This window comes from Mustela nigripes, unplaced genomic scaffold, assembly GCF_022355385.1.
Source record: "Mustela nigripes isolate SB6536 unplaced genomic scaffold, MUSNIG.SB6536 HiC_scaffold_148, whole genome shotgun sequence".
NCBI lineage: Eukaryota > Metazoa > Chordata > Mammalia > Carnivora > Mustelidae > Mustela > Mustela nigripes.
In genome coordinates this window covers 645,557-661,552 of record NW_026739562.1, presented here as the reverse complement: position 1 = coordinate 661,552, position 15,996 = coordinate 645,557, and the positions used below count along the sequence as shown (strand labels likewise).

Sequence of the window (15,996 nt, the reverse complement as noted above, 5' to 3'; positions counted from 1 at the left end):
CAGGAGGTTGACTTGGTGCTGTTATTTGAAAATCAAGGACACTTTTGTTGGACCATCTCCTATTCCCACACATCCTGATCTCCAGTGTTAAACTAGGGTACTGTTGCCGCTACAGGGATATTAAGTAGCAAATATATTTTCATCCATGTCTATACTTCAGATACTCACTTCCCTTTAATTTCAAACTTCTATTTTCTGTGTATGCTCAGCACAGTGTTCTACAGTGCCAGTTGATTAATTGGCATACAGTGTTTGTTCTCACATGGTGATAAGGGATATAATGAAGGGCACTATGGACAAAATGATAAGTAAGTGGTTAATTCTCTCTGTGGGCAAGTCAGATGACAAAGGAATGAGTCGGAATAGAACTATTGAAAATTAATAATATTTGAGCAGCTTTATTAAGAGAAAACAGCATGGACATCTTAATTTTCCATGATGTACAAATGGCTGTACTATTGCATTTTAAGGCAATGGCAGAGCAAGTGTGTTCTCTGCTCTGTGCTTGGGTTCCCTGCCACAGGTGATCAATAGAGAATGAATCGTTTATAGCACGGTACCGAATGTACTTATTCTGGTTTTGTCTGTAATTACTGTGCCACAGCTTGAAGGTCTGAAGTTAGAAGACTTCCCTGTGAAATAAAATTGTTGGCTCTTTTTCCCTTGGTTGGTACATGAAGGTATCTATAACTAGAAGTAAGCTGAAAAGGATTTGCATAAATTCCAGAAATGTGGTTGGCAAACTAGACATTTCCAAAATCACTGTCCCTCTTTGAAAACTGTAGTTTGAACCCTCTGAAATCATTGTTATCGACAGTTTTTGATTGGGCCTTTCCTTCTAATCATACAGATGAAGTGTGTGATTCAGATTCCGGGTGTACTTTGAGTTGGTTCTTTCTGATATAAGCTATTTTATTCGCTTAGTCAAGAAACATTTATTGAACATGTACTAAATGGCAGTAACTGGGTTATGCGTGCCCATAAAATGGAATATAGTGCCTGTCCCAGCAAGGCCTGTCATCTAATGATGCAGAAAGACACAGAGGTAGGCAAGAACGCAAATGTCCAGTTTGCCAACCACATTTCTGGAATTTATGCAAATCCTTTTCAGCTTACTTCTAGTTATAGATACCTTCATGTACCAACCAAGGGAAAAAGAGCCAACAATTTTATTTCACTGGGAAGTCTTCTAACTTCAGACCTTCAAGCTGTGGCACAGTAATTACAGACAAAACCAGAATAAGTACATTCGGTACCGTGCTATAAATGGTTCATTCTCTATTGATCACCTGTGGCAGGGAATCCAAGCACAGAGCATGTGGATGACGAACGCAATCATTGATAATGTCTCAATGCATGTATATTTTTTTATTCCCACATAGTACAATGTGTTTAAAAAGTGTGTGCGCACACACACACACAAAAAGCAAGTTCCAGGGCATCTGGGTGGCTCAGTCAGTTACACATCCAGCTCTTGATTTGGGCTCAGGTCATGATCTTGGGGTTGCAAGATTGAGCCCCATGTCAGGCTCCATGCTGGGTGTGGAGCCTGCTTAAGATTCTCTCCCCCTCTCCCTCCCTCAGTTCCCTTCCTCTCCCTCTCTTGGTTGGGGGGAGGTAAGATCCTACATATTTTGAGAACCTTGGAACAATTCATGGCATAAGTGCCTCCTTTTACCCTTTAACATGTTCATTTTGAAAGATTATGTATCAGCCTAGAGCTCTAAATGCTTAGCTTCTTCTATTAATCGTTATCACATCAATTTTATTCCTTTTAAACATAACCCCATTACTTAACTTCCTTATACTTTAGCTTTTTCATCTGCAAACTGGAAAAATATAATCTATTCTGCTTACCTGCCATAACTGTGAAGGCCAGACAGGATAATGTATATGAGACAATTTTCTAATCTATAATGTATAACAAAAGCAAAGGGTAAGATTCTCATGACCATCTTTCTTGATACCAATCTTGTTTTTATGGTGCTAAGTAAAAGATCGAGGTGGTATATTTTCCCACGTCTAGGCATGATCCCGTATTTGGGGATGAGTACCATATTCAGCCCCAGCCACTCATTTTATAAAAGTGGATAAATTATTGGGGCGCCTGGGTAGCTCAATGGGTTAAGCCTCTGCCTTCGGCCCAGGTCATGATCTCAGGGTCCTGGGATTGAGCCCCACATCCAGCTCTCTGCTCAGCAGGGAGCCTGCTTCCCCCTCTCTCTGTGCCTGCCTCTCTGCCTACTTGTGATCTCTCTCTGTCAAATGAATAAATATTTTTTTTAAAAAAAGTGGGCAAATTATTTAGTCACTCCCCAAGTCAATAGAGTAGTTCTTAGTAATCAATGACTGAAACTCTCTCAGATGACAATAATCTTTCCTGTTATCTGAGAGCTTACAATATGCCAGGCTTAGTGGTTTATGGACATCACCTCATTTCATGCTCAGAAAAACTTCTGAAGTTGACTCTAAACTTTACTCCATAGTGTGGAGAAGAAACCGAGGGGGGGTGCACACAGAGAAGCAAACACATCAGATATTGGACTAGCCTATTGGAATAACTCAATCATGCGATAGGGAATGGACTAGGTTGTTGCAGTGGGGGGGCAAGAGAGGCGATGAGACTCTTGATACACACAATTTCCCAAGGTATAGGCAATAAGATGTAAAGGTGATAGGCTAGATACAACAGGATGCAAAAGTGAGGATGAGGTGGAAAAATGGAGATTCAAGGGGACTTTGGTTTGAGTTACTAGGACGATGGTCCCTGGAATTGTGCTTGGCAAACGGTAGGAACTTAAAATTTTTTGTCAAATGAATGAATTAATAGGTGACTGGAGTTGCTATTAAAAAAGTCTTCCTTGGGGATGGAGGTTGAGTTGGAATCAAGGGTTTTATATTGGACAAATCGATTTTCGATGCGTCCACGTGGAGGTCTTGAGTTAGCAATTAGATGTGCAGGTCTGCATTACAGACTGGAGATGTTTGTTTGTAGATGGTGTTTAAAGCCACCGTGGGATCACGTGGAAAGTGAGTCTGGACAAAGAATAGGTTCACTCCTGGAGCTCTGGTGCACTTCAGGGTTTTAGTGGCCTGACAGATAAGGCACAACCAGGGATGGAGGTGGAGCAGATTAGCCACCGAGGTAGAAAGAGAATCAAGAGAGTGGTTTCCCAGGAGCCAAGTGCAGACAGTGTTTCAGAAAGGACAGGTTGTTCACTATGTCAGATACTGCTAATTTTTGTCTAATATAAGTACTAAGAATTGGGAACGTGATTTAGCAATGAGCATGAGTTTCTTTCTTCTACCTCTTCTTTATCCTCTCTACATACACTAATTGCTACCCACTGCCTTGCTCTCACATTATTATAAATCCAGATCTGACATGTTAACTTGTCACTCACATTTCACGTGGTTCTTAAAACCATGAGATTTGGGGGAACTTCCAAGAAGATCTTTTAAAACCAATAATGGAAAATCCATAGATCATCTCTGAAATAAACTTTAATTATATTCAGTTTTACTTATGTAATAATAGTAATATTCACTAGTGGTATATTGCTTTGAAGTTTGAGAAGCACTTTTACTTACATTCTGTGTTCCACAGAACCATCTATCACAGTCAAGTGCCCAGCTTTGAAGCTTACACCATCAGACTAGGCCACCAGCTAACACCTCCTTGTAGGAGTCACCAGCAGACCCACACTTCACTCCTCCTCATTCCTTGAAGATTTTAACACCTGCCTCCCTGCTGTTCTTTCCAGTCCTACTCCTGATAGAATTCTTGGTGATTTCAATATCCATGTCAGTCCCTTGATCTTGATTACTAATTGTGTGGGCTTTACCCATCTGGACTTGCTCAGGGTTTCCGCTTTATACTGTTTGCACCAACTGTATGTTTAAGCTTCGGCTGTAAAGATCTGTGTTTGTGGGAATTAAAGATTCTTTAGTTTACTTCATGATGCTTTGCAAACTGCCAGCACTGTCTCTTCATGTTTCTTCACTCTAAGTACTGTGTGGCCCTCAGCTCAGATTCTGACTTTTAATGTGCCATTGCCAGGGGAGTGTGGGAAGGAGGCAGGGACTAGGAATCGGGATGGATAGGAGGAAGAGATGTTAGCATCTCTTTTGTGTTTGGCTACAGAAAAAGAAAAACTAGAGATCACAGCTCATGCTTATGTCCAAACTCTGAGCATCCCATTTGACTTGAGTAATTCGGTGTGCTCTGTTTAACTATTTTCTACCCATCTTCAAAATATTTTATCTTATTTGATCTTAAGTCATGGTTTTGGTCAAGACACTGGATCAGAGAGAAAATGTGACCTGTTGAAGGTCACGCATCTGATAAGTCAGAACCGAGTGTAGAAGTTAGGTCTTCTGATTCCAAATGCGTTTTTTCATTGGCATTAAAGAATGCATTGTTCCAAATGGCCAGTGGTTAAAATAGCTGCTTGGCTTTCTGCCTGGGAGAATCTTAAAATTCCGTGGCAATTCAATAAATATTGTCACCAGTGTTGTCTGTGGTGATGGTGGTGGCAGCAGATCCAGAAATGTGCTGAATTGTTCTAATGGATGCTTTTTTATTTTTTTATTTTTTTAGATGGGCAAACACGTTGCCTATTTACAGCATAGAGACCACAATGGAGAGCTAGGTGGGTGATGATTCATGCTAAATCTTTCCCACAATATGCTGAACACTACAACAGCAGCTAATGTGAAGTGGCTCATTATACACTGTCAAACCCAATAACAGCCATGACGGGCTTTGCTAGCACGAGCAACTTGTGGGAAGCCCAGCTACTGCAAACCACTACTGAATTGGGGGAAAAAAAAAAAAAAAAGGCTGCAGTATAGTAGAAAAGACATATTCCCTGAGTCACCTTTGCACATTTCTTGTATGTTTCTCTTTTGCCAGCTTAGAGACAGCCTTCATGTTCCCAGCTTGAAACCAGAGATGACTCTCCTTGGGATTCATTTCTCTTGTGAGTGTCCCTTCCTTCGGTTGTATCTTATGGGGTAAAGATTTTATAAGGGACGGGGTGGCTCATAGACAGATCTGAAAATGTGGTTCTCCTACAGAAATATTCCCAAAGCTCCCTCGTCTACCTTGTCTTCTGCCAGCCAATCATGCCACACCCATAAATGCATTTCCCTTCTGGAGCACAGCATCCGTAGGTAGTTCTTCTATCTCTACAGCGAGAGATAGAAGTGAGGCACGAGATACTGTGAGGCAGCAGGCAGGAGCACGGACTCCTTGCTCTTTGACTTATGATTGTGTGTCTTTTTTGTCTCCATTTAACTGTAATCTCCTGGGAGGCAGGGCCCTGGGTTTATTGATCTCTTTAGTCTAATGCCCATGAGCCGTAGTTGTCCCTCCATAAATATTTATCAGTAAAATTAATGCATTCCTTTCTAAAAAGTCCATAATTAAGCTAAGGACTGGGGTTTAATCTTCTTGCCTCCCTTGTCCCTAGCACAGTGCCTGATATATAGTAGGTGGAAACTCCATGTTCCCCTAGTGAGGGAACAAGGGTATGAAAGAGTCCATCCATCACATGGTTCCCTGTGGCCGAATTAAAGGCTAAGCAAACCTTTTCCACCATCAGGGACAGAAAAGGGATGGCTTCCAATCATTCTTCATTCGGCCACCAGGAGTAATGCCCTAAAAGTGGTTGTTTATTTTGGAAGGCAAAAGCTAATCTGAAGCTGTTTTCTTTATTTTTATATTCAAATATCTATAAAACAGAAAAACACCAGAGACCTATTCATTGCTCACAAATGATCTATGGGGTAATAATGTGCTTGCTTTTCCAGCTGTGCTGCACTTTGGTGCTATCCTGGGTTTAATTGAAAATATGTTGTGACCTTGGTTTTGTTCACTGGGCATGGGGGGTATAATTGGCATGAGGCCTCTGAAGAACTCCCTTTTAATGAATGTCATTTGGCTAATTTGGGGTTCGCCCATGGGAAATAATGTGAGAAGTCCTGTAAAAACAAGATACATTTTATTTGCATGCAATTCACATGAAGGTGATGATTTAGAATTTTTTAAGCTTTTTATTTTATACCTATTCGTTGAATTCTAAATGCTATCAGTATGATAATAGTATTGTCCCTAACAGTCTCGTGTTTCATCATAATTAAATAAACAGCTTGTGAATTTCAGTCCAAAAAAATGTCTGTGTTCCACTCTTAACTTAAGGGGTTTCCATAGAAACTGTGGGCAGCAAGTTTAACTGACATTCATTGGACTTGAGGCTACATGCAGTGTTGCTATCTCTCTGTTTTTCTGTTACTCTGTGTATGTGTCTCCTTCTCTTCCTTTAACCCTGGAAACTCTCTCCCCCTCCCTCCTCCTCCTCCTCCCCCAACCCCTCCTGGTCCTCCTCTGCTCCTCCTCCCCCCTCTCTTATTAGCAATGAGGAAGTAATTTGGACTCAGTTAGATTTAACAAATGCAATAATACTAAAATGAGCTCTGATACTTAAGTGTAATTGTGTTATTAGCTGGAAATGTTTTTCTTCAAAAAGAGAAGAATTGAGAGTGAAGTTTACTAAGGAAGCACATGCTGGTAAGAAGGAACCCTTGGCTGCCAGCTGGAAAGTTTGCAGGCTTCTTTTTTTTTTTTTTTTTTTTTAATTTTATTTATTTGACAGACAGAAATCACAAGTAGAGAGAGAAGAGGGAGCAGGCTTCCCACTGAGCAGAGAGCCTGATGCGGGGCTTGATCCCGGGACCCTGGGATCAGGACCTGAGCTAAAGGCAGAGGCTCTAACCCACTGAGCCACCCAGGCACCCCAGTTTGCAGGCTTCTATCATGGTCCACATTTCCACCCCGGCTATGGTTTTTCCTTGGTTTAGGCAACCCACACTGATGTTTCTGTCTCCTCAGTCCTGATTTTCAGTCTTCCAAATGGAACGTAAAATCATTGTGCTGATCATATTCCAAGAGAAAGAAGGAGTTTATTTAGAAAAAAAATTACTATGTATTGTGTACCTACTGTGTGTGCAATATTTGCTAGATACTGGCATTTAAGTTGTCTAAGTTGATCCCACCACAACCATTGCCAGGCAGTGTGCTGGAAGGAAAAATGGATCTAGAGCTGGTGGTTGAAGTCCAGAACCTACAACAGGCTGGTTGAAAAGCCTTGATTATAGTGTGTAGATGCTCTGTCTTGGTTTCTCAAAGACAAAATGAATACGAGCACGTCTAAGAAGTGGTGTTTCATTAAGAATAGTTATAATAATACAGCCAGCACAGCATAAGAGCGGTGTTTTCTTCCTCCATTTAGAAACAAGTTGCCGAGAGAGTCAATTGCTTCTCCAAAGCAACATAGCTAGTAGAAAGTGTATCCATCTGGCATGGTGGGTAAAAGGGCATAGCGAGACAGACTGGAGATCATTTACTAATCGTGTGATTTGGGGTGAGCTACAAGAAGCATCTACTGCGCGCAGGTGTTAGGAAGATTCAGTCAAGTGTATGTAAAGTGCACAGGAGTATCTGCCACACAGAGAGCTGTGGTTTTTACTCTTTCTCTTTCCCTCCCTCCCCCACATTTCTGATTATATGTTTTTTTCAGTATGGATTCAAAATTTAAAAAAAAATCTACCCACTATGTATGTTTTATAAGTTATAAGTCATCTCACAATTCATCAACTCTCTAAAGTTATCCTGGTAATGAGACAGGAAGGACAAAAAATCGCATGCCCACTTTACAGGTGAGGAAAAGGAGATTCAGAGTTACTGACCAGATCTCTGTATAGTTAAAGAGGAAGTAGAGTTTTTACCGAAGTCTGTGGGTTCCTTTTAAAATTAAAACTCTCAAAGTCTATGATTCTTTTTTTTTTTTTTTAAGATTTATTTATTTATTTATTTGACAGAGAGATCACAAGTAGACAGAGAGGCAGGCAGAGAGAGAGAGAGAGAGAGAGAGAGAGAGAAGCAGGCTCCCTGCTGAGCAGAGAGCCCTATGCAGGACTCGATCCCAGGACCCTGAGATCATGACCTGAGCCAAAGGCAGTGGCTTAACCCACTGAGCCACCCAGGCGCCCAAAGTTTATGATTCTTAATTTGGGTTCTATGTTCATGAGCTTTAAAGCTTCAACCTGCAGATTTTAAGCCGTCTTTCCAACAATGGTGAGAGGAAGACACTTTTAGCAGAGGGGTAGGAAAGGAAGGAAGGGAGGGTACTTACAAAGTCTGTCTCTTAAGGACGTGTTTTCAGGTCATTCTCCCAGGATCCAGAGGGGCATGCAGAAATAGGGTTCCCAATCCCAGGGACAGAAGAGGCATTGATTTTGCATAGCAAGATGCTTTAGTGGGGTGGGGTGAAGTGGGGAGGAAAAAACTGAAAAGAAGCCATGTATCAGTCAGAAATGTTGGTGGGCTTCTAGAGAATTCAGGAAAGAGTAAAGAGCTTTGACAAGACTGGGACAGGAGATGATTGCTGGAGAGCATAATTGTTACCCCCCATATATACACATATGTTATGTATGTATATATGTAGATGTATATACATATACAAGATTAATCACAATGCATATTTCTTTAATATATAATCATCATAAGGCTTCAAAGAGCTCATACTAGGAGAGAAGATGTTAGCTCTGTCATTTTTACCTGTGTGCTTATGCTTGACTTATTATTAGAATATTCACTCTGTGATGCCTTTGAAAGATTCCCTTTATGTTCCTTTCTCCATTTTGGGTTAGTTTAAAAAAAAAAAAAACACAACTGAATAAAAGAATCCCTGAAGCCACTTAGCCAGACAGACAGAGATTGTAGTATGTCACCAAGTGCTAAAAACATATGAGAAAGTAATTGTACCACAGATCACCCTGCTGTGTTATGGAACTCCCTCTTTTGCTTGGACTCCTCACACCTGGAACCATTGCCACATTAGTAAAAATGAATCTCTTTATTTCTGAGCTGAAAGTTAGTTATAGGGGTGCCTGGGTGGCTCAGTTGGTTGAATGTCTGCCTTCTGCTCAGCTCATGATCCCAGGGTCCTGGGATCAAGTCCTGTGTAGAGCTCCCAGCTCAACGGGGAGCCTGCTTTTCTCCCTCTCCCCCCTGACTTGTGCGCTCTCTCTCTCAAATTAAGATAAAAAAAAAAAAACTTAAAAAATTAGTTATAAATAGAAATTCTAATATTTCTATTTATAGACCTTAATGGATCATCTTGGCAGGTGTTGGGCTGAAGAGAGTGAGTAAGAAAAGAAATTATAGAAATTTCAGAGCAGGGTCAGCAAACTTTTTCTGTAGAGGGTCAGTAAGTAAGTATCTGGGGCTTTGGGAGCCTTATAGTCTATCACAACTATGCAATTTTGCACCTTAAGGTGAAAGCCGCTATAGAGAATACATACACGAATGGGTAAAGGAGTATTCCAATAAAACTTTATTGAAAAAAAAAAAAGGTGGTGAGCCAGATTTTGTCCATAAGCAATAGTGTTCCAACCACTGATCTCAGAATTTTGCCTACATCCCTATCCATCTTCCACTTCCGTTCACATGGCAGGTGCAACTTAAAAAATGAGGCTGGGGAGTGTAAGAGTGACAAAAGTATCATAATTTACCCTCATTTTGTGGGTTTTGCTTTTTGTTACATTTATTCTTGATTAAACCTTATATTTTCAGTATTTCTTTGGCCTGGGAAGAGCAGGTATTCATTTTGTCTTCACTTGACAGAAGGGTACAGAAAGTTTAAGTGATTTGCATTGGTGTCACCTAGCATGTGTGATATGTGTATTGGGATCTGACTGTCACCCCTGTGTTTTTTAATTTATTCTTCCTAGGATGTATCCTTTAGAGAATTAAAAAAATAAATGGTGGAGAAACAACCACGAAGTAATTTTCATTTTCCAAACCAAGGAAATTTTCATTTTCCAAACTAAGAAAAAAGTAGTTAATCAATGATTACTTTTATAGGGACATGCATGTGTGTCACTATAATGGTATATTCCATTAATATACCAAAGGGGATCCAGTTCCTTATTGCTTTTCATGGATTTTCTTGATCTTTTTTCCCATGGTATGTTTTTGGAAATGATGCCTTTTGGGCCAATGAGTATCAGATAATACTTGGAGTTCTTGTTTTGCACAGTACTGAGTTAACTGAAGCTTGTTCATATTGGAATGGAGTCTTCATGTTGCAAGGTTCCATGGTAACTGAGAGCAAATCTGTCATAAAAGAACTATGCAAAAAAAGAGGACTTGGTGCCAGTATGCATGACCTATGTGCAACACGGCACCAAGCAAAATGAGGACTGCCTTAACTAAATGACTAAGAATCCAATTTCCAAATGTCTGCATCTGCCATATAATTCCCTCTTTTGCGGTCATTAGGGGGAAACAAAGAAATCACTGATTACAGTCATTCCCATTATCTGACATGTCATCACCAAGCTTTTGTCATTATGCAATGTTAACAGTGTTGAGGTTACTTGAAACCAGCTCCAGTTCCAATTAGGAGGCCATCGCTGCTATCTGCATTCTGATTAAAGGACGTTGCTTGGAAATCACAGAAGGAGTCTACTCTGTTTCCTCCCCTTGCTCCGATCTCAAACACACAGACTCAATTAAAGAGAGTTTCCTTATCAGGTTTTTGTGGGTCATTTTGGTGAATTTATTAAACTCTTGAGTCATGCTGAGAACTGGAAGGTGGTTGTTCAGAGGTCTTCAGTAGGAGCCAGGACCTGATGGATGGGTTTGCTCTGATGTTTTAGGGAGTCTGAAATATACAGGCGTTAGAGCAGCCAGTCGTGGGTCAGGAATCAAGGAAGCTGGTGAACTACAAAGGGAGTCTCACAGCGTTAAGGATTGTAGAGCAGAGATGTGAAAATCTTCATGTCATGTCAGCCTATATTTTAGCTAAAAAGGAGGCCCTCATTTTTTTATTCCTCATTTATTGAAATGATTTCTTAGTAGGCCTTCAGACCTTACACTGTGCTCTTCCCTATCCCTGTTCCATCCTATTGCAAATTTGCTTTTCCTTCTAATGATATGCTCAACCACCTACACACTTACTCAGTGCAGCATTTGGCATTGGTTCGTGACTCTGTTGTTGATGTTAGGCTTGTCACAGCACAGTGTTTCAAATGATTGGTGATGGGGAGTTACTAAGTGGAAGAGATTCCCTCACAGGGAAAGTTCACACAGTATTGGTACCCATATTTGGAAGCATACATTATTAGAGCTGAAATGACTTTAATGGTTATGAAATGAATCCTAAACATCATTAGTATTTTGCCTGGGAAGATTGTGTGTGTGTGTGTGTCTGTGTGTCTGTGTGTGTGTGTGTGTGTGTGTGTGTGTGTGTGTGTGTGTTTGGTTACTGTCTAGAAAATTTAGGTTTTGTACTGTTTAAGAATAAACAGGGAAGTACTTGATAAAACATTGGAAGGTGATTTTAAAATTGGAATAACTCTCTATATGTGGTATTTATTCTCCAGATTCCCAAGCATGGCAATTTAAATTATATTACTCATTATAAAAATCTATATGCCTTTTGGATGCTATTGTTGGTTTGTTTGTTTTCAACCTATAAAGGCAATGATGACCTTGCACAGGGCATTTCCTAAGGATTAATGAGCAGTTGAGGGTTAATGGCTATCAACTCCTCCTAGCTAGTCGTCAATCCAAAGGAAGCATGGGAAGCAAGGTCATTAACTACATTACCAACTTTCTGAAATCAAATCCTTCTCTACCTGCCTTGCCAAGATCTTATGTTGAAGATGGACTTGTTAGATTTTCAAAAGTTTCTTTAGTTACTTGCCTGTCATTAATCTAGACATGAGAATATATAAATATTAATGTAAAATATGAACATATAAAAGAATATATCATTAGCCCCTATGGACTAATAGAAAATGTCATGAGAAAAATAATTTTTCATACTTAGATTAAACATAACGCAATGTTCAGCCTCTTTTATCTGCTTTCTTTTTATTCCCTTTTTCAAACTGAAAGCCTAGAATCATTCTATTGTGGGTCCTGAGAGGCTAAAACATGTGTCTGATCTCTGCAGTTTAACCTCATTCAACAATAGATTTTGTGTTTGAGTGTGTATGAGGGGAAATTCTTATTGGGATTTTGGTTGTATTATTTGTAATAGAATATTACTTTTTTGGTTTGTTCCTGTTATACAATGATCTTCACTAATATTAATGAGCATGATATTTTCTGTTTAAGCATCAACCAAAACTATGTAAAATATTCTAAGAGATAAATATTAATAATTCAGTTACACTATCTCAGTGCATTTTCCTTTAAGGAATAAATGATGGTTAAATGAGGGATGGGGGAGGTTCTGGAGCAGAGAAGTCCTCATTTCATTATGCAGCATCCTGATTTTTACTTTGACACAAATTCCTTAAAAAAATGACAGGGAGTGACAAATTGTCACCTGAATACCAGTGTTAATGTATGTGGCAAGGATCACTGTCAAAAGGGAAGATGGCATTCCAAGACCTTTTCCAATGGACATTCGTCTAGAAGTATTTACTCAAGATGGGGTCTGACGGTCCTTAATTTTATACTCTCGGAAATTTGATTTGGGTAGCTCATCATGAGAAAGTTGTAGTCACACTTATAAACACATAAGACATGAATATAGAAAGCAGAATGCCAGTTTGTTAAATTATAGCTAAAGCTATAACAGACACTTCAAGTACTTCAGTCTGTCAAATCTTTTTATGTAGAACTTAAACTTTTTGGAGTCATAAATCTCCTTGAGAATATGATGATAAAACCAATGAATAATCTTCCTATAAAAATATACAATCTCCACACTTATACAAAAATTTGCATATAATTTCAGGAGATTCATAAATGGTTTAAAATCCATTTGTGAGCTTCTTAGGAGCTCTTGGATTAAACTATGCATTTTCATGAAAAAAAAAACATTATAATTCAATAAGGCAGTTGATGAGAAATCAACTAAGAAAACTTAATTGTATGATTCAAATTGCTTTAGCATCAGATTATAATTGTCTGATGTATCTGTCATTCTCCATAATTGGACTTCAGCTGTCACTGGGACTAGACAAATAACAATAACATAAATACAACAACAAATGTTCATACAGTATTGACTATATACCAGGCACTGTTCTAAATCCTTCTATGTATATATTAAATCATGTATTCTCACAATGATAGAGTATATATATGAGAGTATCCAACCTCTAGGCAATTTCACAGATGGATACTACACACATTTTTATCTCTGATTTAAAAAAAAAAATCTCTATATTGCATTAGCCTTCACTTAGTTATGTAAGTAGTTGGTAAGTACCAACTTTTCTTGAGCTTGCTCGCTTTCTTTCTCCCGTCCTTCCTTTCCTTCTGTCTTTCTGTGTGTGTGTGTGTGTGTGTGTGTGTGTGTAATGAAAGATATAATGTTACAATGTGCCATGTACTCTGGGTGTAATATTTAGGATACAGCTTGTTGATGGTAAAGAGAAATTTTCACTTAGTCTATTGTTTTCAATCACACCTTTACATGCTGAGTTTGGGCAATCTACTTTTTCAGAATTTATTTTTATATTTTTGTTTTATGTGCATGAGAGGCCAAGGAGTAATTACTAAACCCCTCTCTTTATCATTTGTACTAAGTTGTATACCATTTTAACTTTTTTGGTTCTCATACAGTTCTTATCAATGGACCTTTATATGTTAATTGTTATTAGAAAATCAGCGTATCATCCTGGCTCCTGACTGTGAATTAAAATATGGGCTACATTCAGTAATAAAATTCAACAAATATTTATTGCATGCCTAGAAAGCATCCAGGTCCTGTCTTTCAGAAGCTTATGATTAAATAGATTGAATACATACCCAAACATTTAGATTCCAACACAGTTGATAACTGCTATAGTCTTAGCATGACAGGCATTTCTGGAAGGATAGATTAGTCCCGGCCAATAAGACTAACGAAGGTCAAATAGAAATGGTCATTGTAAAATTGGCTCTGAGATTGGGTACAATTTTGACAGAAAAGTCAGAGTAGAACGTTGCTGGCAATGGAGACAACAGGAGCAAGGCTCTGAAGAGGAAAAGTAGGAGGCATATTTTTAGCATCAGAAACAGACTGCAGCCTAGACTGTATTATGGAGAACAGTGGGAGATAAGACTGGGAAAGCAGTATGGCGCAGGATCATGGAGTGTCCTATGTGTCACACTAACGTGGTAGTTTTTAAGAGGGCAAATTTGCCCTCCAGGGGACATTGGCAACGTCTGGAGACACTAGATCCTCACAACTGGGGGTGCTACTGGCATCTAGTGGGTAGAGGCAGTAAGGGATGTCGGCTTTATTCTCTAAAGCAAATGGGAACTATTGGTGTGTTATGTTTTCTTGAACTGTGATCACCTCGATTCCTAAGCTTGTTACACTAAATCTGGGAAGTGTTAACTGCATAGATCTCCCCCAGGAAAAGTATAAGAAGAAGAGAGCAATTCCGGAGATAAAGAATAACATGTATTAATCACGTTGTGGCCCTGAACCTGAGAAAAGAGAAAGAATTAAAAGGAAAAGCAGAATAGTGATGTTTTTACGCATTGGTAGGATCTATACTTAAAAATATTAGTGCAAAGGAGAAAGTAGGCATTTCTGATAATTGGGACAGTCTGATTTCATTTCCTGAAGAATGAAATATCAAGCAGTATATGGAGCTTAAGGTTTTAAGCTTTTTTCTCGGCTATTCATTTCACAAAACCAACAGAGCAAACATCTATCATAAAAATACAAACATATCTCTGAACACCTCAAATCCCACCCTTTCATTTGAGAAACAAGTCAGTCATTTATATTGCATTTCTTCATAAATAATAAACATCAAAAAGTGAATATGATCAAAAGGATTCATAACCAGCCAGAAACTTCATGCCAGGTATGTTTATCTCTCCTGCATCATGTGAGACTAAACAAGAAGGAAAAAACAAATTAATTTTATTTTTAGCCTTGCCAAGTCATGAGCTATATTTCTGGGTCTGCTTTTCTAACATGAAGTAGATTTGACTTTTCGTAGCGAAAACAGAGGTGGAGCTGTGACCGCCTACCATAATCCCCTGCCTCTTCCATCTTGTTCCTTTGGGTTGTGACGAAAGAATTAAGAGGTCTTTTTTTTTCAACCCATGGATTTTCTAATTAATGGTTCAAATGAGTTCCTGAAGCAGAAATGTGGTGATCAAGATCTCTTCCATTTTAAAGGGGATTTGAAGATTACTTGACTTTCTGCCCTATGAATTTCTGTTCTTTGCTCTAACGGCTCTGACCCGATGGAGTGACCCAGAAGCTGAGCCAGACCTCCCTACCTCTGATGTACATGTAGGTGCACTCGAAGAAGCAAATCAGGAGAACAACTTACACATTATCCACATTCGAATTTCAAGGCAATCATGCTATTTTAGGCACATACAGCAGAGGGCATTGTTTGGCCAAACTTAAATAGGGCTGCTATTAACAATAATAAAAAAAGGAAATCGAGAAGCCTTCCCCTGAAAACAAACACACAAAATAGAAAAAAGAGCTAGGAAACAATGAAATGAACTTTATATTGCATTGCGCTCCCTAACTTCTCTTTGTAGGAAGGACTTCTGTGAAAATAGTTAAAAGCTAGACAAGCATTGTTTCAGAAGTTGATGAAATTCCTACTGTGTGAGTTGGGCTCTACTAGATGCTAGGGATCCCTAGATCAATTAGTGAGTGTGATGTCATTTAGGTCCTCAGTGACTTTATAGCCTTAACTATCTACGGGCTGCTTAGACAACAGCTTACTCATTTATTCATTCATTCATACATTTAGCAAATATTTGAGGAACATTATTCCAGGTGAAAACTACTGAATAGGACAGACAAGTCTCTGCTCCATGGAACTTAAGATTCCATTCAGATGACACAGACAGTAAGGAAATAAGCATCTAAGGATATGAGAAAAATACCAACAATAAGTAAGATAAAAATTAATTATGGCGATATCATTGATGATGGTAGACAC

The 15,996-nt window shown here is 39.0% G+C and overlaps 1 protein-coding gene across 5 annotated transcripts in view; it reads left to right on the top strand.

Moving 5' to 3' along the window:
- LOC132008405 (leucine-rich repeat-containing protein 4C) overlaps positions 1-15,996 on the top strand; it is a 1,212,627-nt gene that overhangs the window by 1,184,103 nt on the left and 12,528 nt on the right. The window contains exon 8 of one of the 5 annotated variants that reach the window (XM_059386946.1): positions 4,916-4,982. The exons of the other annotated variants lie outside the window; for them this stretch is intronic. The gene's annotated coding sequence lies outside the window, so the exon portion shown is untranslated. The remainder of the gene's footprint in view (positions 1-4,915; positions 4,983-15,996) is intronic. 5 annotated transcript variants of the gene reach the window in all.